This window comes from Micromys minutus, assembly GCF_963924665.1.
Source record: "Micromys minutus genome assembly, chromosome: 2".
NCBI classification, from domain to species: Eukaryota; Metazoa; Chordata; class Mammalia; order Rodentia; family Muridae; genus Micromys; species Micromys minutus.
In genome coordinates, this window is record NC_137971.1 from 83,338,320 (window position 1) to 83,344,300 (window position 5,981).

Consider the following 5,981-nt stretch of genomic DNA (forward strand, 5'->3'; position numbering starts at 1 on the left):
TCTCCTGAATTTAACCTTCCTTCTGCAACATTTGTGTCTAGTGTCTGCAGCAAAGGTTACTATATAGAAAAATAACAATCAGGAAAATACATACGTGTTTCTGCTTTGTCTTTATTATAAACTGTTCTTTTAAACCACTGTGTGTGTGTGCATGCTTGTATTTGGTACACGTGCCACAGCACACGTGTGGAGGTCAGAGGACAATTTTGGACAGCTGATTCTCCCCCAACCTTTCTGTGGCTTTGAGTATTGAACTCGATTTGCCCAGCTTTTGTGGCAAGCACCTCTTTACCCACTGAGCCACATATCAGCAGCCCATATAAACAAATTTTTTTAAATTTATGTGTATGCATGTGTCTTTGTGTGCCTACAGAGGCCAGAAAAGCATACTGAATCTCTTGGAACTGGAGTAGCAGTTGGTTGTGAGCTGCCTGAGGTAGGTGCTTGGAACTGAACTCAGGTCCTCCGGAAGAAACAGCAAATGCTCCGAAGCTCTGAAGCATGTCTCCAGCCCCATTCACACAGCTTTAAAAAGAACAGTGTCCGGAATGTCTGCACTTCTCGGTTTTCTGTCTATGGCTTGGCTCCTAGAACTGGCCCCAGCTTTTCTATCCCACATCCTTACCAGCCTCAGGGTCAGAGAATCAATTTGCAAACATGGAGATGAAGCCTACATACTTTTTCTTGAAAGGTCTCTCTCTTTCTCCCTTCTCCCCTCTCCTCCCTCGTCCCCCCCCCCCCCCGTTACATGTCATATTTAAAAACAAAAAATTATATGCATTTTTCATTCAATATAAAATTAGAAGTGACATGTGATTTGGGGACTTTGTGACCCCAAGACTGTTGTGTTAAAGAGCACTCCTGCTAGCAGAAAGGCCTGCAATGAGACTGAGTGTGTGCACAGATCTTCAGCTCGCCTGTGTGAGCAGAGTCGAGATGATGTGCTCACAGAGTTGCTGTCATTAACCCTGGCTGGGCCTCTGACTCGAATATTGCTGAGTCATGTGTTTGTGCAAAGAAATGTCAGCAGATAGCCCTGTCCTTGGCCTCGGAAGATGGACGACTTGGTGAAGTTTCATCAGCAAACGCCATGTTGCTTACCAGCTTACTGGACCCCTCTGCTTGAATACTATGTCCACCCTCACTCGCCTTGACGGGCTCATGCCTGCTTTCGTGCCGAAAGGTCACTTGTTCAGTGAAGCCACATGTTGTAAGAGTCCACCCCTTACCCCCTGCACTTCCTCTTTCTAAACACCACCAGCTGCATTTATTTGTCAGCTCTTGTCTTCCATGTTCTGTGAGGCCAGTGCTGTCCACAAGGGAATGGGTCAATCTGTACCTCCTATGGCAACCAAAATACAGCACGTGCACAAAAGCCAGTATTGTTTGAACGTACAAATTAAAAAAAAAAAAAAAAAAAAACAACAACAAGAGGAAGCAAGCACCCCAGCACCCCCTCAGCAGAAGAGACGTCTGGGCTTTCCCCTTCTAAAACAGCTGCCCTGTCATTTCATTTTGCCTTGCTATCCTCTCTTTTTTGGAGAATGGAAATCTCTGTGTCAACTAGATAAAACATTGTGCCATCCTTTGAAATCTTAACCATGGGATTGTCAAGATGGCCTGGTTTTAGGTAATCCAATGTCTTCTTTGGACTTCTGAGGGCACTCACATACATACATACATACATACATACACACATACATATATATATACATACATACATACATACATACATACATACATACATACGTACATACATAAAAAATAAACTTTGAAAATCTTAAAACTATAACCAGGAGTAGTAGTGAATGTTTTTGATCCCAGTACTTGGGAGGCAGAGGCAAGTGGATCTCAGTGAGTTTGAGGCCAGCCTGGTCTATATAGTAAGTTACAGGACAGCCAGAGCTACATACTGAGACCTTGTCTCATAAAAACTAATAATAACAACAACAATAATGATGGTGATGATGATACACATAAATGAATAGAAATAACCACAGAAAATAATATGATAATAAATGTTATGAGAAAGTAAGGTCCCTGTCATAGACAGACTTACAACCTGTCTATGACAGCTTACAAGAAGGAAGACATAAGGAGAAATCTGTAAGAACCTCTGAGGATATCTCATAATGGCATTTTATGGAAGAGGTTATGGGATAAACCTTCTGCTCAGTTGTTTATAATAATAAAAATAATCATAAAAGGAAACAAAGAGAGCCAAGTGTTCCAGAGCACCCCTTGTGTTTTCTGGCACGACTTCGTGTTATTCTGGTTTTTCTCTCTTTAAAGTCACTGGCTATCCACCCTCGGGCTGGCCAGCTCTGAGATGACTGACTTACCCTGCTATGGCTGTGTTCCCTGGAAAATTCCAAGAACTGCTCTAAGCTTCAGCGTCCCCTTTACCTCCGTAGACTGCGCGAGAAACACGAATGACCGCTTTACGAATTTCTAAGTCCAAGGTAAGGTCAAGGTCGCCCACTGTGGAGCCCGGCACTGTTACTGTGTTCAGTCAGTCCTTAGCTTGAAGACCCCAGCTGCCTGGGAGCATCCAGAGCTAAGCACCTCGACACCAGCATGTCATACTCTGTCCCCTCACTAGGGCCCCAGTCTGGATCCAAGGAAGAGGAAAACGTCATCCCTTGAAGCCAAAGACTTGACGCCTTCACGCTTCTTGAGGACAGCAGATTCTGAGGGTGAGTATAGACTAGCTCTTCTCCTGCGGTCCTGCCTCGTTCCCACATCTGCTCCTAACCCCTTACAGAGAGGGCCATGCTGTCATTTTGGAAGGTTGGTCTTGCCTTCTGTTCAACATAGTATTTAAGCATTGACTTTAAGTAAGATGATAAAACTGAAGAGTTGCAACTCCTGCATTAAAAGAAAATGCCTTTCTCCTGCCCTGCTTAAACCCAGGAATAAAAACAGACTTGACGGACAACTACTTGATTGTTCCGGGGTTGGGGGGAGAGAACATGTAACAGTCCTCACCGTACTGAGTACTTCAGACAGGGTTTTAAGCATCCAACTGTCTTTATTTGCAAGGCATCAAATATTTTCATATTTCACAAATGGGGCTGTTGGGCAACGCTCGGTGAACGGAGGCTAATGCAACTATTTTTAGTATGGTAATTGTAATTAAAGCGCAGTAGAAGAATAATTCTGCCCCGGCATGTCTGAGATCTCCCTTTCATTTCCTCAAAACAATGCTTTCTATGTCTGGCTGCAGAGACTCGTAGCTTGTTTTCCTTCTGGTGAAAAATGGGCAACACTTGACATTCTTTCTAAGCCAAGAGGAGAGTGTGTGTGGAGCTGTGGCTTGGGCTAGACTACAGAGCCTCTCTCTCCTCATTGTTCTCGTTTACTTGGTTGAAATCTCTTTACCATGTCTAGTGTTGGATGGCTGTGGACTGAACGGGCACACTTGGTCTGCTGTCTGTCTATTATCTATCTATGCCGTTTGCTAGCTCAGTTTTGAAATTGAGGACGGTTGGGTATTGCCGTTTAAGAAGAGCCAAGGTGGGGCTGGAGAAACAGCTCAGCAGTTAAGAGCACTTGCTGCTCTGGCAGAGGCTATGAGCTCAGTTCCCAGCGCTTCCATCAGGCAACTCACAACTGCTTGTAATCTTAGTCCCCTGGGGTCTGATGTCCTCTTCTCACCACCAATTTTACCTGCACACATGTACATCTAATCACACACATATACACATGATTTTAAAATGAAATTGTGTTTAAGGTGTTACTAATTCCTACTCATAAAAGTATTTCATTCCTACTTATTTTATTCCTACCATGTCCTGTGAATATTATTCCTACTTACTTTCCTTCTACAAGCAAACAGACAAAATGGCAGCCTAAAAGAATGTTCTTTCCTTATTAGAACATGTTTTTAAGCTTCCAAAATGGCAGGTTACTGACGGTTGTTTGCAGTGTGTCGCATTCGCAAGTTATAGAGAATCACGATGGAAAACAGGATCTAAAGTTGGGCACAGAGGACCACTGGAGCAGCTGGGCAGGAGGACTGTGTGTTTGAGACCAGCCCAGGAGACACAGCAAGACCATGCCTCAAACTCAACAAGAGAAAAGTCCAGAAAGAGACAGAGAGACAGACATTTTCAAGGCCAACCACATGGTGAGTTTGGGGCCAACCTGGAATACCTGGAGACAAGGGGGGAGGGAGAAAAGAGAGAGAGGGCCTGGGAAGATGGCTCAGTGGTGTAGGGATGCTTGCTCTGCAAGAATGAGGACTTGAGTTCAAGTGGCCAATACTCACATAAAAAGCATAGCATGGCTGTACCTGACTACAAGCCAAGCATTGATGGGCAGACACAGGCGGAGCCCCAGAGCTTGCTGGCTGGCACCTGAGCCAAAACTGTGAGCTCCTGGTTCAATGAGAGACAATTTCTCAAGGTAATAAGGCAGAGAATGATGGGAGGGAACACTCAACATCTGGTCTCTGCACCTATATGCTTGAACACATACACTACATGTACATGTGCACAAGCACACACGTGTGCATGCATACACACACACGCACACACACCAAAAATAGAATAGGGGCTGGAGAGATGACTCAGCTGTTAAGAACACAGAGTCTTCCAGAGAACCCAAGGTCAATAACTAGCACCCACAACAGGTGTCTCTCAACCACTGTAACTCTGGTTCCTGGGGATCTGACACCTCTAACCTCCACAGGCACCCCACACTTATGGACACATGCCCCTCCCCCTCCCACATATATACAAACACAAGCAATGGGAAAAGGAATCTGGTTTGAAACTGAAGTCATGGTCTTTTGAAAACGTAGGCAAACATTCCACTGCATTACTTAGGATGCAAGGAGGAAAAGGAGTTGCCAGGGTAATACACCGTGGTTCTTTCACTTGCTTACTTTCTAACTCTGCCCCTAACTGCAATACAGAAGCTTTTACCCTCAGCTAGAAGCTTCCGAGTCCAAGTCCCCAGAGCTCAGCTTGAGAAGAGATCTGAAGATTAAACCTCCTTAAAAATCAGTCCACCCAGATCTCGCAGAAGGCCAGGGAACAGCACATCATTCACCCCAGAGGGCTTCCTGCTTGTTGCTATTGTTATTATTATTATTATTACATTAGTAATTTTTGCTTCAGCACATTTGACGCTGTAGTTTTCATGCTCAGCATTAATAACGACTTTGCTGTGCTTTGAAATTTGCTGTCATCCTGTTTCCTGTGTGTTCCTGTTTTTGAGACCAAATCAGCAAACTACAAGTCATGCCTGCTCTGTCCTGCCCCGGTCATTAGAACTTGATTTATTAATAGTCCTCCCCCCTCACACAAGGGTGTTGCCTGTTTTAAAATATTTGTCCTTTAAAACAGCTTCGATTTTAAAATAGAAACAATGTGTGTGAGCTTTGAAAGAAAGCACTTGGAATTTTTGAAGGGAGAAGAAAGAGAGATGGAATACTCGGGACCCCACCCCAGCGGCACCACCCACGGAATTGGAGAGCAGAGACAGCTGTCTCGAGAAGAGTACCTGGTGGCACCCGCCTGGAATGTCAGCCCCTGAGAGGCAGAAGCAGGTCTATAATGTCTAGGCCAGCAAAGTCCCTAAGTCAAACCTTGTCTCAAGCGAACAAACAAGTAACAAGGACAACAGAAACAAAACAATGAAAATCATTTCTTCAAAAGCATACCTGCTACTCTGCAATTTAAATCTGGTAAACACTGGCAGCAGGACTGGAAACAATTGTTAACTGGATACATTCATTAAGGAGGTTGATGCTGACTTTCACTTTATCTTTCAGCATGATTCTTAAAAAAAAAAAAAAAGAAAGGAAGGAAGGAAGGAAGAAAGGAAAGAAAGAAAGAAAGAAAGAAAGAAAGAAAGAAAGAAAGAAAGAAAGAAAGAAAATGTGTCTGTCATTGTGGTCTCATGTTATGGACTATGAAACCCTTCCTTATCCTTAGGTACCCATTTTCCTGAAAAGAGTGTTTTAAAAGCCAGCA

At 44.0% G+C, this 5,981-nt stretch overlaps 1 long non-coding RNA gene across 1 annotated transcript; it reads left to right on the forward strand.

Annotated features, from left to right (window-relative positions):
* The first annotated feature begins 2,662 nt into the window (after positions 1 to 2,662).
* Positions 2,663 to 5,628, forward strand: LOC308416647. Its single transcript, XR_013974927.1, has 3 exons — positions 2,663 to 2,696; positions 3,928 to 4,129; positions 5,416 to 5,628. It is a non-coding gene; the product is annotated as an uncharacterized lncRNA (long non-coding RNA).
* Positions 5,629 to 5,981: the final 353 nt, after the last annotated feature.